Below are 17738 nucleotides of genomic sequence, written 5' to 3'. Positions count from 1 at the left end.
GTTGTAACATGGATCATCCAATGTCTCTTTCTTAGGTTGAATAATTCATGAGTATACCATATTTTACTTCAATGAACATTTATAGTGCATTTATCTTTTGGTCATTGTGAATACGTATCCTTTCAGGAGTACTCAAATAGCTGTTGTAACAGCTGGAACCAGAGCCCAAGTGGGATACCAGAGTGGCAAGTCCTAACCTTACCTATTAGGCCGTAGCGCCATGCTTTCCTAGGTGCATCTATTACCTGTAACTGAGTAATGCATAATGAACAGAAATTCATTTTCTCACAATTCTAGAGTGGAAGTCCAAGACCAGGAAACTGAAGACTCTCTTGCTGCGTCACCACATGCAAGTTGGAAGAGCAAGGAGACAAATGAGGCCAAACTGGCCCTTTCACAACTGCATTGACCCCGCCCAGCACACCATTCTGAAGGTCGTGTCCACCGTCCTTACCACGTGACAACCAAATTCCAGCCTGACTTTTTTGCTACTCTCCAACTCAGAGCCTGCTGTTCGGGTTTGACAGCTACATCCTATACCAGAAGCCACTGAGAAGTTCCATTTCATCTATGAGCAGGACACTTCTTATAAGCACATAGGTAATGTCCCTGCGGTTTTGCAAAACAGATAGCAGTCAGCCGAATATACCTCCTCTCTCCAGGACTACCTAGATTTACTTTGTTTAAAATAATTCAAGCATGCACCTTTTTGAAGATATGCAAGCAGTCTTGAGAAGTATAATACAAATTTCCCATGCAGTATTAGTCATTGATGTCTTATTATGACTTACATTATGGATTCTTTTTCATAATTAGTGGAAAAGTGGAGCCCTGAGCAACATATGAATAAAGAATAACCAATCCACAAAACATAATATTTCCACTCCCTCTACTTATTGCCTGCCATTATCCTCAAATGACATCTGTCAACTATTTTACATGAGAAAAGTATATGTGACCCTAAAAATTCCTTATACAAGAAGATATTTTTATCAGCAGAACCACCTTCATTCCTAACACTGTAACAAGGTACTCAAGAGTAATTTTTAGATTCTCTTTCAGGCATAGTCAAATTTGGCCCAGAATTTTCTGTGGAGGTTCCCTGGTGATGCCAAAGCAGAGAGGCTATCTGCAGGACTGAAGGAGTGACCCTCTCAGACAGTACAACCCAGCGACTAGCAAATGATCGATCTAATTATCTGAGCCCCAAGAAGTGTAAAGCAAGCCTCTCCAAATGGGCAAAGATTTCCATTGCTAAGAGAATAATTGTACCTGATTTCAAAGGACAGACTGCAGCTTTCTTTTTTTTTTAAGAAAAAAAGTCAAGCAGTCCCCTCTGTGGATGGATGATGAAAAAGAAAACAATGAAGTTTGCACACATTCTCTGGTGTGCTGTTGTATCTCGGACTGATACGATGCATTCTAAATAGACCTGTTCTTCTCCTGTTGTTTGCTTGCGTGTGTTTCCGTATGGACTCGCTGCATCGTGCTTCTATCAGCAATTAGGAAAGGAAGATTTAGGACTGTTCTTTCTTATCGCCATCAGCCTATTCATTCACATCGGGAAATCCCTCTACGCTCGGCTGTTTCTGTGCTGCTCTGTGTTGAGCCAGCTGAAATTTCAAAGAGAGCTCTCATTATCAAATTAATTCTGAAAGAAGCTTTTGCCCTTCCCATTTTTCAGGAGAGACCCTGCGAACAGATGTTCTTTTATGTTATACACACAGTTCCGTTATCCACTCTGGGGCACTACATGACTCATCGGCTTTGTGTGATGCAAATGAAGGTTGGATCTTTTTTTTTTTTTCCAGGAAAACGTGGTGTGATGCGCTTCTCTGTACTCATTTTCTTAATCTTCCAGAAGGAAGTCAAGAGTGACCTTTTTCTGCATTTTATGTTTAAATCAACCTGTCATTCCTGAAAAAAAAAAAAAACTATTTTTTTCTTCCAGAAAGGTAAACTAGAGTGCTATTGAACATGTCTTTTCAGTCATTCATTAGTTAATATTTTTTTCCCAATTGGCAAATCTGATTCTTAGCAAAGTTGTATTTGAGTGACAGTTACTAATTGTTTGTTTATTGTGAAAATTACTATGTCCAAAGTATATCTTTCCAGAAATTTAATCCATGTTCAGAATAAAATACTATTTTATGTAAAAAAAAAACCCTACTGTTTACATTTTATTTGAATTTAAATTACTGCCCAAATGAAAGAGAAAGGATTTCATTGCTGTAAGTTTTTTTTTTCTTGCAAATGTTTCAATTCATTTTTATTAGTGTCTATCATTTGGAAAAAATAACCCACCATAAAAAACCAACAATTATTTTCTACTTGGCTAAAACAGCCCCACTAGTCTTTAGGAAAACATAACGGACTGTATATTTCAGATGGAATGCAAAACTTTTCCTCCATGTCTGGTTCTGTTATGAACTGCATTTTTGTCAGCAGCTTTGTTGATGCTAAAATGTTAGACTATCTTTCCTTCAGTAAATACAGTTCTGTGCATAGAGTTCTTTCTGAAGAACAAGGCAATTGTTTGGAATTTTCTTATCATGTGGGGCTAACAACACAAAATATTTTCTCCCATCCTGTCTGGGAGTTTTCATAGACTGGCTTTGTAACACAGACAAAGGGTCTAATAGGTCACATAAAATGGCTCATTCACTCCACAAATATTTGCTGAGTTCTCAGTGTGTCCCAGGCCCCGTCATCAACGACTGAAAAGGATTGGTCTAATGGCACAGATGTAGTCCCATCTTCATGGAGAGAGTAGTTCAGTACAGGAGTTAAGAAAATATGCAGGAAGTATAAAAGTAAATTGATGACGTGTACGGTGAGAAATTAAAAAGACAAAAGAGAATATCAAACCAGGGCGGGGGGAAGCAGGGGTGTGTGGTTTGGGAAAAGGTGCACGTTTTGGTATTGCATAGACAGCCTGGATGGGTGCCGAGCACAGATGACCTGGAGGTGAGGGAGTCAGACATGTGGATTCGGGGGTGGAGTGCTCCTGGTGGACAGAGCGACTGCAGAGGAGATCCTGAGAAGGGCTGAAGAACAAAGATACTTGAAGAGAGAGAACTAAGAAAACGCCGAATCCTGGAGGAGGTAGTTGCAGTGAGAATGGACTTCCTTGCTGGCTGCCTGGGAGCTGCAAACCCTTGTTGCAATAGCCCAGGCTTTGCTGGACTGTATTTCTTGCCTATCCTTCTATTTAAATCTGGTAATTGAATATTTGCATTATCCTGAATTACTTTGAACTCATTTAACAAAATAAAATTGGATAGAGATTGCATCCTAAAACGTAGTAAATCTAACACATACTGTTCAGAATCAGGGGAAAATAAAATTGGAAAGCTGCAACCATCTGCCCATGGCCCTCGCATTTCCACCCTATCACCTGATTAACCCAAATCAGCTGTCACAGATCAAACAGCTTTTCCGTGGCTAAGAAAGGTCTGAGAGGAACAGGGTTTTATAGTTTTATAGTAGAGGAAATGTTAACAAAAAAATCTTGGATCCAGATATCAAGCCCTGCCCCAAATGTGCAAATACAGTAATTATCAATTGTCTTTCTCAAACTCAAAATTGAAGAGCAAGGAAGAGTCAGAAAGGGGAAAAAGGGAAGTTAGAGTCTCGGCAATGACTAATCACAGCCAGAGGCAGAGCAGAGCAGCAGCTGCTAGAACTTTGAAAAGGTTCAGGCCACATTGCAACAGGGAAATGAGATCTGCTAGGAATATATTACAGAATAAGCAACTGGTACACCCCTCTGCTTGTGCTAGAGCCGGGCTATGCTGCAACAGCTTGCTAGGAGCAAAGTAAACAGCAAGATGAAACGCCTTTTGGAGTTAGCATGCAACCCGGATTCCAGCTGCCAGCTGATCTATTAGAAAAAGCACAGGACATGTGGCCCAGATGACCAAAATAAAAAAAGACTTCTTCAGTGCAGCAATGAGCCAGTCATCAACTTCCTTGCAAAAAATGTCACTCTTTGTAAAGCACTCAGCTTTCACAGTTTAATAATTTGGGAGTTTAATAATGATTATTTCTTTTATAGGATGCCTTAGAAGAAGTATGTCTGGTGTTACAATTTGATTAGCACTCCAGATTTGAACTAAGGGATTCATCATTTTAGAAGAATTAACAAGGCTGGGTATGTGGCATACCCTTTGTCACTCATATCCTATACCAGAGTGTGTCGGTTGGAGTTCCATCTCTACTTCTCTCTCCCTCTCGCTCTCTCTCTGTCTCTCAAAATGAAATACATGCAAATTAAATATACAAATGTAATGTATGTAAGTAAATGTGTAAAAGATTTCTAATTCCAAATACACAGACGTACACTCTATTTTTTAAGTGGAGAGAGACAAGAAAGGAGAAATATCATGTATCAAGAGACTTGACTGTGATTGAAATTTAAGTAATCAAAAATTTGAATCCATACGTTTGAACCCATTACCCAAATTGAATTTCTTCAGGATTAGTTTAGAAGCATCCATTACGGGCCCGGCGTGGTAGCCTAGTGGCTAACATCCTCTCGTGGCACATGCCAGGATACCATATGGGCGCCGGTTCTAATCCTGATAGCTCCACTTCCCATCCAGCTCCCTGCCTGTGGCCTGGGAAAGCAGTCAAGGATAGACCAAGCTCTTGGGACCCTGTACCCACATGGCAAACCCAGAGGGGGCTCTGGGTTCCTGGCTTCAGATCAGTGCAGCTCCAGCCGTTGTGGCTGCCTGGGAAGTGGGTCAACAGACTGAAGATTTTCCTCTCTGTCTCTCCCCCTCTCTGTGCATCTGACTTTCCAATAAAAATAAAATAAATCTTCTTTTTAAAAAAGAAGCATGCATTACACCTATTTTTATTAAGTGCAATAAATCCACAAAAACCTATCTAATTATCCACAATAGTTTAGGTTCTCTGTTATAAGAGAAGAGCATTTTTGTTATATTTAAATAACCTACCTACCTTCTTATTTTTAACTATGTCAAAGAGAGAAATGCTTGCATTTTAACTGCTTACACTTGGCTTTGGCCTTTTACATAAAGATTAATTCTCATTCAGTGAACTTCAAAACATTAGAAATTCAGAATATCCCACAACCCAGATCACATATTATTACATTTTTTAAACTTGCAATAAATACTACCCTTCAATGCCATGGGTAATTATGGGGTGGAACAACCTCGTTTTAAAGGAGATAATTCTTACCTCTAATTACAGCAACGGGAAGTCTGTGCATAAATTAATACAGTTGTTTAACTTTATTCTCAGCTTGATAACTGGGATAATTCTTTTAGCTTCCAGTTTTACAGTAAATCCTGCACCTATAAAATTTGTCTTTAAGAAAAGATGATGTGAAGGCCAGCATTGTGGCATGGCAAGTTAGAGCTGCCGCCTGGCACCCCCGTATCCCATGCAGGTTCCAGTTTGTGTCCCAGGTGCCCCACTTCCAAAGGAAGAAAAGATGGTGCCAGTCTAGAAAAAAATGCCATCAGCAGGGTTGGCCTGGCAGAATCAGCAATGCCATCAGCAGAGCTGGCCTGGCAGAATCAGCAATCCGGAGCAGTCTACACTGCACTGTAGACTCTGCACTGTCTACACTGCTAGCCTCACCCACGTGAAGCCTACATCCTCTCTTCAAAACCCAGTGTAAATAGAATCCACTCACAAGAAAAGCTTTTCAATTAACTTACAACTATTATGTTTCCAGAGCAGAACTGAAATTTTTACCAAACTAATAAACATTACTTACTTTACTTATAACAAAACCATGTCACTTACAAGGTAGTTTGTGCTATGATACTAGCTTACCGCCACACATTTCACTTTAAGCCATTTACATTTAATTAGGAAAATGGAATAACAGGAAAGATATTTATAGCCTTTAAAACATCGGTAGTAGGGTCCGGAGTGATGACACGGTAGGCTAATCTTCTGCATGGTACCAGCATTCTGTAAGGATGCAACTCCATGTCCCAGCTGCTTCACTCCTGATCCAGCTCCCTGCCTGTGGTCTGGAAAGGCAGCAAAGGATGGCCCAAACTATAGAGTCCTTGCATCCATGTGGCAGACCCAGGAGAGGCTTGTAGCTTCAGATGGGCTCAGCTCCATCCTGTAGAGCCAATTGGGGATGTGAACCAACAGATGGAAGACCTTCTCCTTGTCTCTCCTTTGCTCTGTGAATCTGCCTTTAAAATAAAAACAAATGAATCCTTTAAAATGAATCTTCAAAAACATACCTAGCGATACTCACGCAGAAGCAGACTCTTTCTCTAATCATGATTTTTCAACACAGATGTTAGCATATAGAAAAAAATCATATACATTGAATCTCCAAAATAAATACGCTGTGGAGAAGGAGCAATGTCAATGTGACAGATAGGGACTAAACCTTGAGTTACACCGGAGGAAACTTGGCAGAGGAATCAACTTTTGGAATTAAAACTAAACCTTCTGAGACATGAAGAAATGAAATTTGTCAGGGCTGGCGTATGGGGCAGTGTCCAAACACTGCTTGGGGTGTCCACATTCCGTGTCAGTATTCCTGGATTTGAGCATTGGCTCTGCTTCACATTGATCTGCATCCTTGGAGGAAGCAACTGATGACCCACGTGCTTGGATTCCTGCCATGCCAATGGGATTCCTGGATGGAGTTCCAGGTTCCTGCTGTTGTCCTGCCCCAGTCCTCACCGTTGCAGGCATTGTGGGTAAAGCCCTCTGTGTATGTGTGTAGCTCACTTTTCAAATAAATACATTGATATGTTGATAAAAATACTAATAGCCAATCAATGTCTGTGGCAATGACATCAATACAGTTCGCGGGTGTGAAGCTAATGGAACATTTTTGGACGTTGAGCAGAAGTGGCAAAACACTCTTACTCCTTCTCCTTGAAAGTTATTATCAAGGCAGATGCGCCCATCCTTTGTTCTACTGAAGTCTACAAAGATCAGAAAAGTGAAATTGAAATAGCAATGCTTCAACATTTCAACTACTCCACTCTGATTTTGTAAAAGGTGTGGGCTGCACAATTCCACTGGGGTGTGTGGTGACTTATTCCTGCAGCTAGCCACACTACTCACTAGCTTTATATAACAGGAGTTATTTTTGAGGCAGTAAGTCTGTCCAGCCAGGGTATATGTATCTGAAGATGCGTTGGCCTATTTGCAGGCTAGCATTGGTGGCGTGCAGATCCTACAACGCATACCACTGAAGTCCCACTGGAATCATGAACACCGGGTTAAGATCTTTGCCAAGCAGGAGTCCTTGGAGTTCCTCCTGCCCTCTTTCTCCTCAATCCATCTGCATACAGAGCAGGAGGAGAAAGAAAGAAGAGCCGGATATTGTGTTTCACTTGGGTCTACAAGGAGATGAAAAATGGACTCCCGTGCCTACAAGAAATTTGAAAATATATTTTTTTTTTTTTTTTTTGCTCAGTAAGGTTTAACTTGAGTGAGTCCGTGAGTAATATTTTCTCAAGATTTTCTGTCCGTGGGAATTCACACTCTGTATTTTGAGCAGAGGCCAAAGCAATCCAAGAACTCTGAGGTGTTTATTATGGGAATGAATTAAAAATATTGCATAATGAAAAATCTAAAGCTGCTCAATCTCATGCGTATGGATACTGTCTTTACAGACTGGCCAATCATAGCAGAGCTGTACGCTATAGATTCTGTTCATCTTTTTTTATCTTTGAAAGCATGCTTTTCTTGAGCAATAAATGTGCAAAAATTCAGAAATTATAAGAACCAACCAATATTAAAGGTAGATGTTTATTTAAACTGTACCAACAAAGCATAATATTGTATTAATATGCTGCTCACTGATAAACATTTTTTTCCTTTTTTACGGTTTATTTTATTTTTACTGGAAAGACAGACTTACAGAGAAAATGAAAGACAGAAAGATCTTCCATGTGCTGGTTCACTCCTCAAGGGGCCACAATAGCCAGAGCTGAGCTGATCTGAAGCCAGGAGCCAGGAGCTTCTTCTGCGTCTCCCCAATAGGCACAGGGTTCCAAGTCTTTGGGTTGTCCTCCACTGCTTTCCCAGGCCACAGTCAAGGAGCTGGATGAGAAATGGAGCATCTGGAACACAAACCAGTGCCCATATGGGATCCTGGTGCAGGCAAAGTGAGAATTTTAACCACTGGGTTATTGCAAGGGATTTTTTTTTTTTTTTTTTTTGCTTTTAAAATCAGTTTGGGTTGTAGAATTCTCCTGTGCTAGTGTAAGAAGGTGTTTCTCTATTTAGGATAAAAACGACACTCATCAATAAGTAACTCTGTAACAGATTTATAGGGTGCTTATGTTTTACCCCGAGTTTAAAACTATCCCAATGCACATGATCTATTCAAGTAGCATTGAAACATTTGGTGACAGAAAGAACATGAACTCTGGAGTCCAAAGCTTAAGTTCCTACTTTGGCTGCCAGCAGTGACGGCTGTGTGACCCCAGACAACTCACTTAGGCTCTCTGGACCCATTTCTCATCTTCAGATGGGTTATAATTATACCTGCCCTATATATCACAAAGGTTATTTGGAAGCTCAAATTAAGTGCCGAGCTAGATCTCCTGCCCCAGATATGAGGGAAAGAAGAAAAGAAAAAAAAAATATGTGAGAACAGAAAGAGTAAGTCACAAACCATTTCCGAGTTACTTTCCTTTTGGTTGGGAATATCATTGCAGCAAATGAAGGCCAAAGCGAGCCCCAGCCATCATCCGGGTGTGTGTCCCCTTTGGCAAACTAGTCACACATCATGGGTCTTTATTTTTGATTGGATTTATCAAGGGAAAAAATGTGTCGATACAATGGTTTCTTTTTCAAGGTGAGTCTATCACATTTTAAACATTGGGCCCAGTGTGGTAGCCTAGTGGTTAAAGTCCTGGTCTTGCACATACCAGGATCCCATACGGGTGCTGGTTCTAAACCCAGGCAGCCCCGCTTCCCATCCAGCTCCCTGCTTGTGGCCTGGGAAAGCAGTAGAGGACGGCCCAAAGACTTGCGACCCTGCACCTGTGTGGGAGACCCCATGGGAACCCCTGGCTTTTCAGATCAGCTCATTTCTAGCCGTTGTGGCCACTTGGGGAGTGAGCCAGAGGATGGAAGATTTTCCTCTCTGTCTCTCCTCCTCATCCCTGACTTTCCAATAAAAATTAAAAAGTCTTTTTTAAAAAAATGGACACTACAGGCAGGAGAACGGATCCGAAAGCATCTGAGAGTTGATAAACAGTTCACAATCTTATAAACTTTTTTTCGCTAGCATTTTTGGGTAACTTTTTTTCTAAATTGGCATGCACATTTTCCCAACCAGAAAATAAGAAGAAACTGAAGCTGGCATTCCTCAGGGAGTTAAGTCACTGTGACACTGGCACCCCTTGTGGCAGCAGTAAATCCCATCACAGATGCTCTGCCTCTGCCCCAGCTTGCTGCCAATACACCCAGGAAAGTAGTGAAACACGGTCCGCGTGCTTGCATCACTGTCACCCACGTGGGAGATGCGGCTGGAGTGGCAGCCTCCTGGCTTCCTTCTGCGCAGCCACGGCAGCCACGGCCAGCCGATGGAAGATCTCCTGCTGTGTCCCTTGCTCCCTCTGTCAGCCTGCAGTTAGGAGAAATGAATGACAGTGCCATGCACTGTAGCTTGTATCAATCAGTTGGCTAGTTTTCATATCTTTTGCTTTATTTATTCCTTGTAATTGACTATCATTTTATCATTTTTACTCTTCTAAATTTACACTCAAGAAGATCAGAAAAGGAATTTCAGTTGATACTCTGTATCCCGTCTCATCCTAATCAAGCTCCTATATTCATTTCAAAGTTGACGATCTTAGTTATTGTACACACAATAAGCATTGGAAAATAAGGAAGGCACAACCCTTGTTCCTAAGATTCAGAATCCCACTGGTTCATGTCTCAGCTGTTCTACTTCCCATCCAGCTCCCTGTTTGGGGCCTGGGAAAGCAGAAGAGGATGGTCCAAAGCCTTGAGACCCTGCACCTGTGTGGGAAACCCGGGAAAAAGCTCGCGGCTTCTAGCTTCATATATGTATATATTTTTTTTGGCTCAACCCTGGCCATTGTGGCCTTTGAGAGTGAACAAGGAGATGGCCATTTTTTCTGTCTGCCTTTCCTTCTCTCTGTAAATCTAACTTTTGAATAAAAACGAGCCAATTTTTTTTTAAAAAAAGAAATATTAGAGGAGGAAATAATATCTTCGCAGATGAGAAAAAAAGATTAAAAGGAAAGTTTAAAAAAAAAAAAGCCAGTACCTAATGATTGCTCATAAAGCCAGTCTTTTACAGGGAAAATGGAGCCCCACTCAGTCCTGCGAGCTCAATGCGATAATTTGTGTTCATTTTACAGATGGAAAGACTGAAGTTTCAAAAAGATCCTACGGTCTGCCTAAATTGCCAAGCCGGGGGATGGCAGTGTTGGGATAAGAACCTAGAAACCCAGCCTTCAGGACCAGCTCACGAAAGAATCTCAAAAAGGAAAGGACAGGGAAGAGGTAACGGGATGTGAGCTAGTGAGTGGCCAGTGCGGGAGGGAAAACCAGGAGCGTTTGATACGAAAAGCACACACTTACGAGTATACTAACACGGGTGTGTGTAGGCACACACACTTGAAGGTTCACTTTTAAAAAAGGCATGGGCGCCTATTTATTTTCTTTGAAAGAGAGAGAGAGTGTGAGAGAGAAGAGATTATACATCTGCTGGATCACTTCCCAAATCATGGTACCAGCCAGGGCTGGACCAAGCCACCAACCGAGAATTCTGTCTGGGCCTTCCAGCTTGGTGACAGGAGCCCAAGCACTCAGGCCAACATCCATGGTTTACACCCCAGGCACATTAACAGGGAGCTGGATCCAAAATGGAGAAGCCAGGACTCCAACGAATGCTCCGGTGTGCGACGCAAGTGTCACATGCAGCAAGCGGTTTGACACACTGTGCTACAACACCAGCCCCAAAGATAGACATTACTTCTTGGAATCCTCAATGCAAGATTTCTGGGGCCCGGCGCAGTAGCCTAGTGGCTAAAGTCTTCAGATTGCAAGCATTGAGATCCCATATGGGCACTGGTTCTAATCCTGGCAGCACCGCTTCCCATCCAGCTCCCTGCTTGTAGCCTGCGAATGCAGTGGAGGACGGCCCAAAGCCTTGGGACCCTGCATCAACATGGGAGACCTGGAAGAGGCTCCTGGCTTCTGGCTTCAGATCGGCACAGCTCCAGCCATTGCAGCCACTTGGGGAGTAAATCAACAAATGGAGAATCTTCTCTCTCTCCTCCTCTCTGTATATCTGACTTTCCAATAGAAATAAAAAAACAAATCTCTAAAGATTTCTGAAGAGATACCTGGTCAAGGAATTAACTTCTCGGCAAAATCTAAAGATGCCAGACTTTGGCAGTAGGAAAACTAGAGATGAGTTAGAAAATACGACTAAATTCTAGGACGGCAGTTCAGGTGACTGGATCATCCCACACACATCAGGTCAGTGGTTCAGACTTTCCAACACTGTGCAAGATGAAAAGAATTGCATGATCTTCTGCTTGAATCTTGCTCTGACGCTGCGCACACATGGTCAGGACTGTGGGTCTCAGCACTTCTTGAGCTCGTAGGGTGAATTCTTTCCACAGCCGAGTGCCTGAGATCAACGCCTGCCTTCACTGCTGGTCCAGTTTCCTGGAATACCTTATAGGGCAGCCTGTGATGGCTTGAGGACTTCACACCCTGTCACCAGCATGTAAGTCGCCGGTAGAGTTCCTGGCTCCTGTTTTTTGACTTAGTCCCAACCCCAGGTATTGGGAACATTGGGGAAGTAACCCAGTGTGTAGAAAATCTCTCTCTCTCTTTAGTAAGTAAATTATGTGTATGTATGTTATACATAAGATAGATAGATAGATAGATAGATAGATAGATAGATAGATAGATAGATAGATATTCTCTGTGTGTGTAAATGGAACCCAAGGAAGAAAGAAAAGGAACGCATCCTAACTCAGAAGAGTTTTAGGATGTCAAAATACTTAAATCAAGCGATCCCAAAACCAAAACCGAGTTGTTCACAATTTACAGAATGATTGAGACAGAAGAAAATTTGGAGAAGCAGTGAGGGTGTGTGCAAGTGAGTAGCTGTTTGCTGATGCTGTGAGCAACAGATTGCAGTGTTATAGTTACTGCTTTCGAACCGCATTAAAAATAAATTTAGGTGCAATTGAGTTCCAGAAGGCGTACATCTAACACAGGCAAATGAAACCGTGAAAACAGCGCGGAGAGGGAATCAGTCTTTTACTTACTCCCTGCACCCCACCACCCTCCACCCTATCCCCAAGTTCAACTTTAGCCTCAAGAACTCGAAGCATAAATGCGGTGAAATAAAACAGGCAAATTTATGACTATTAAACATCTACAGCCCTGGTCCAAGCCTGTGGGAGCCATTTAGCACTGACTTTCTGTTCTAATTCCCAAGTAAGCAACAACTCTGTTGCATATACACTCATGTTTTTCCGTGGTCCTAAAGCCTCCATCTTAACAAATTACTACTATGCAGAATAATTAAATACACTCACTTTAGAGTGCTATGTCTGCATAAAGGTCAATACCTTCATTAGTTACGTAATTCCTATTTATGCTGAATGTATCTAAGCAACAGTAGGGCGATTGGACTAAAATAATTTAAGGCCTCCTTCCAAACCTGGTTTTCTGTGATGCTAATGGGAATATATTTATACACCAGCGTGTACCTCGGAGAGGTTATTTCACTCTCAGCTAAGTTATTCATAGTCCAAGTAATCGAAATGGAATTTCACTGGAACAAATTACATGTGTAAGGCAATTTTATTTTCATAAACTCTATTAATATATGGTTTCCTTTTATTCTTTCTCAATGAAGAAAATAATATAGATCTTAGACTGGCTTTTCCATGTGGGCTCTGCTGTTCTTACAGCTTATTGATGGCAGAAATGAGATAAAGGACCAATTTCCTAATGCCAATTCTCCTATTTTAGAATGTGTTGTCATTCTAATCCATGCTGATATCAAAACCTTCTGCGATCTCGGTCAACTCTGTCTGTGACACCTTAGTCAAAGATAAAGAAAAATAAAAGCACCCAGCTGAGGCACGACTGAGAGGAAAAAATTGGGAGGAATTACAAGAGAAACAATCAAGGAAATCAATCTGGAAACACAATGGAACATGATGAGGCATTGGTTCTTGGTCTGATCATCGCAGTTGATCAATCAGTGCAGCCCCGGACAAGGTGACCAGGACCGATTAGCCATGCCTGGCTCCCAAGCCTATCATGAGCGCTTTCTGACGAATACAAGGTGACCAGGACAGATTAGCAATGCCTGGCTTCCAAACCTGGCAGCAGGATTTCCAGACTGGTGCAAGGTGACCATAACTTATTAGCCATGCCTGGCTTCCAAGCCTGGCACCAGGACCTCCAGACTAGTATGTCCTTCTATAACTACTTCTCTTCCTTAACTTTGGACGTTCGTGGCTGAACATGAATCAAAACGGCTGCTAAGTACTGAGCAGTAGAAAACCTTACGTTACCTCCCTTCTGCTGACATTCCCCTCAGCCCCCAACAGCCTATTTGCTTCTTACTCAAATATCTCTCGGTGAGAATGGGTTTAGTTAAGGAGGCTTTTTAGCGATTGCAGAAGTCTCTAGCTTATCTGTGTTGTTATTATTTTGGGCAATCGGTTTTGTTGCTGATATACGTTCATCTCCCAAGAGTCCTCGTCTTTGTATTTCTGTTGATATTTGGGAGGCAAAATTTGCCCCCTACCTCCAGGAAAAGAAAGAAAAATGGGCTGGTTACAGTTCTATCACCTGTTTAAGCAAACTCACCTTTGAAGGAATTCTAAGGCATAGATTCGAATGAGGGATTCGAAGGAGAGAGACTTCAAAGGCGTAACTAAAAACGAACTTCATGTCTTTTTAATGAACTCGAAAGATACATTGGGCCAATTGATCACATCCAGGAAATTACATCTTAGCCCTCTCCCTGGAGGTGAGCTTGTTCCTTGAGAAACAACCGAGGTTTTGTGTTTTATTTGGTAAAAAATTGCCATACATTGTGTCAATGAAGGAAATTATAAAACTGTTGCTTCAATATGGCTATGAATATTTGCTAGAAAATCAAATCAAAAAGACATTGAAACAGGTGAGTCTCATACATCGAGAGCCACAAAAAGAAATGTATTATAATGTTTTAGTTAGAATCAAGAGCTAAGTATTCTATCTCATAACTCTAAAGACATCTCACTGTTATCCTCAAAAGAGAAAGCTGTGTTTCTTTCCCACGATGCTAAAAGGAAAGCAGTGTTCATTTTCTGAGTAGATGACCTGTCTTAACGATCATAAGGCTCTTTGGATTGTTGGCAAAAAAATTTCTAGCACAAATCTAAATCTCTTGTTGTTATGATGTTGTATGTAAATTTCAACTTAGTCAATGTGTCTGTGGACTTGGGCCTACAGATTGTTACCCAATATTGGTGTATTGATAGAAAATAGGATTTTTGTCTGTTTGCTGTAGAAATTTGAGTTTTCCATAGTCTTTGCCGTGGTCTTTCTTTTTCTCTCTGTTTCTGCACTGCTCTCTCCCATCTTCCTCTTTTGCCCTCACAGCAGCCTGCTTCCATCTAATTAGCACTTCCCGGTGGTAAACCCAATATAAACTTGTATATATGATATGGAACATGATGTGTTACAGGAACTAAGCCTTGCAAGATGCTGAAATTACTCCTGGGAGTTAGAGGCCTGTTATGTGTCACAATGAGTTCTACAGATCCCCTCAACTGACACATCAGATTGACTAAGAATTACATACATGGCCCAGCACAATAGCCTAGTGGCTAAATTCTAGCCTTGCATGCACCAGGATCCCATGTGGGCGCTGGTTTGTACCCTGGCTGCTCCACTTCCCTTCCAGCTCCCTACCGGTAAAGCAGTAGAGGATGGCCTAAAGCTTTGAGACTTTACCTGCATGGGAGACCCGGAAGAAGCTCCTGGCTCCTGGCTCCTGGCTCCTGGCTCCTTGCTTTGCATCAGCTCAGCTCTGGCTGTTGCAGCCACTTGGGGATTGAACCAGTGGATGGAAGAGCTTTCTCTGTGTATCTCCTTCTCTCTGTTACTCTGCATCTCCAACAAAAATAAATAAATCTTTAAAAAAAAATGACATGTAATTTCTGGCAGTGATCATGCCTTAGGAGCCAGGAGATACAACTGCACGAGTCATTTACTACATGTCTCTCAGGACTCACCTAACCTTGCAGTTCTACCCACCCTCCCATCTGACACTCTCTCCATCTTCACATCTTACAGACCAATGATTCACAAACACCAGGTTACTAAGGATCCACTCATGTTACAAGTTGGACTTTTGCCTCCTACCCCCAAAATGTTCTTTGAAAAATATCTAAGGTACAGCCTAGGGTATCAACAAACAATTCAGGTAATTACAGAACAAGGAATACTCAGAAAATTGGCACAGAGGGTTTGCTTTTCAATTACTTTGGGGGTGCCTCTGTTTAGTCTTCTGTAAATACCATCATTCACACATAACTTGGAGAAGGAGAAGTTTTTGATCTAAACACGCCTTTAGTATTAATCCAGAGTATGGAAAGTGTTCCAATCTTGTTTCATGACATGTTAGATGTGTTTCTTCAAAACAGCTCATACTTAGAACGGTCTTGCTTTCTCATCTATTTAGAGGATCTTTGACTTAATTGAAATAATAGTTCATAACTTTTTCAAATCAGGAAAAACAGAACGAAGAATTAGCTGTAATTTTGTTTCATTAATATATGGGAATGTGCCAAGATCATATCTAGTTGTCCATTCTTTCTAAGTCTCTACTGATTCTGTTGAATATCAACTTAATATTCCTTACAGTGGGTGATTAGAACAATGCTTGACAGTGTTAAGGGTGTCTTAATAGCTCACGGAACAATGAAGTTAACATTAAAGTTTAATGTTACACAATTTCTTTCTAGTATCAATTTTCAGGAAGGAGCTTCCATGAACCTCTTGCAGATGGTTTGTTAGATCTATCCAAAGTGTATCCGTGTGAAGTCACAGTCTCGGAGGCTTCTTCGTTAGGAAGTGCAGGCGTGTAATTCTTCACATATTTTACAGGAGTAGAATCAAAACACAAAGCACTTGTAAACCTGCAAAGTGCACAAATTAAGAGCAGGTACAGTTATCAAACCAAAACCTAAAGATTTTGTTCTAAAAGGATCCTTCCAAGAGATGTGAATATATTACTAAAGCAAAAAATGAAACACCCAAGCAAAGAGAGCATAACTTTATTGTCAGTGGAGACTTTCCAAATAAGAAGAAAAAGTAATGGCTGGAATAACACAGTAGAATTGGCTTTGGGGAAGTTATGATAACGGGCTATTGTCTAAAAGTAGTTATTAAGTATATACCAGAATTAGTCATGAGTTACACATATAGCATTATGTTGGAATCTTCGGTTTAATTTATCAATTCTTTAGTTTGAAAGTGAAGATGTTCCATTTTCTTCAGAAATGTCTAATTTGCTAACTATCTGTGCTAGGCTTTTATTACCCGATATGTTCAATAATATTTGCAAACTGTTTTTCTAAATCCTCAATATCTTTGGTTGTTATAAACAAAGGAAGAATTTGAAAGGGGATTAGAAATATGTGAGTGAATTACCATTTAAATAAAGTTGATTCAGCCCAGAAGGGACAATAGAAAAGGCTTTCAGTCTCCATAAATCCACTTTAATGTCAGTAAACAAATGGCCCAAAGTGGTTTTATCTGGCTGTGGCTCTAAAGGGTGAAATGGCAAGAAATGAGATTGAGAAAACAGTGTTGTCTGAACAGCAGCCAGCAAGAGAGAACTGCCTTCTATTTTTTGCAAGTGTCATTTCAGCTCCTTAGCTTGAATATTATCTGTTCGTGTAATTCCACAGCTCTATTTGCCCATCCACGTTAGTATACCTGGAGCTTGCACACATGCCCCCAATTACTTCTTTAAAAGAGCATAATAAAATTCTATAACTAGCAATATAAATGATTGTGATGAAATGCAAGTTGCTACCATTTAGAGAACAGAAAGATATTACTCTCGGTAATCACTCAAGTTATATTGTACAACGTTCATGATATTAATTCATTTGTATATTGGCAGAATCAGGTGACGTTTTAAAATGGCTCCATGTCACTTCATAAGAAGAAAAATTGAAATATGTAGACTTTTAAATATGGTAGTAAGAAGGCTCGTAGTACTAGCATGCTAGTCACAACACATGGGCACAACTGCATTTAGTCCTTACAAGAACAACGGTTCTTCAACACTCTACACCAAATGTTACGCAAGTCCTGCTTCCAGTTCAACAAACTGAGGCACAAAATAACTAAACCATTTACAGAAAATGTAAGTCTTGGGCTCAGTCAAGATAGAGCACACGCCGATGAGACCCTCTAAATGTGGAAAATGGAATTAAATGACATCTTTGAAGCAGTTTTAATGTCATAAATGTAGAGGTCTTCAAAAAGTCATTGAAAATGTGTATTATAAAAAAACTACTCCTACATTTCAAAAAGCTTTGAATCAAAATAAGCTTATCTTTTGCTTTTATTAGTGCATGAACGTTTTGAAGTCCTCTCTGATTACACCATGGAGGTTTGCTTATTTGCAGAGGCACACCTTATTTTTTAAAGATTTATTTATTTTTATTGGAAAGTCAGACACACAGAGA

Source organism: Ochotona curzoniae, unplaced genomic scaffold, assembly GCF_017591425.1.
Source record: "Ochotona curzoniae isolate NIBS_2020 unplaced genomic scaffold, NIBS_Ocur_1.0 contig_908, whole genome shotgun sequence".
NCBI classification, from domain to species: domain Eukaryota; kingdom Metazoa; phylum Chordata; class Mammalia; order Lagomorpha; family Ochotonidae; genus Ochotona; species Ochotona curzoniae.
Note: the sequence above shows the minus strand (reverse complement) of the source record.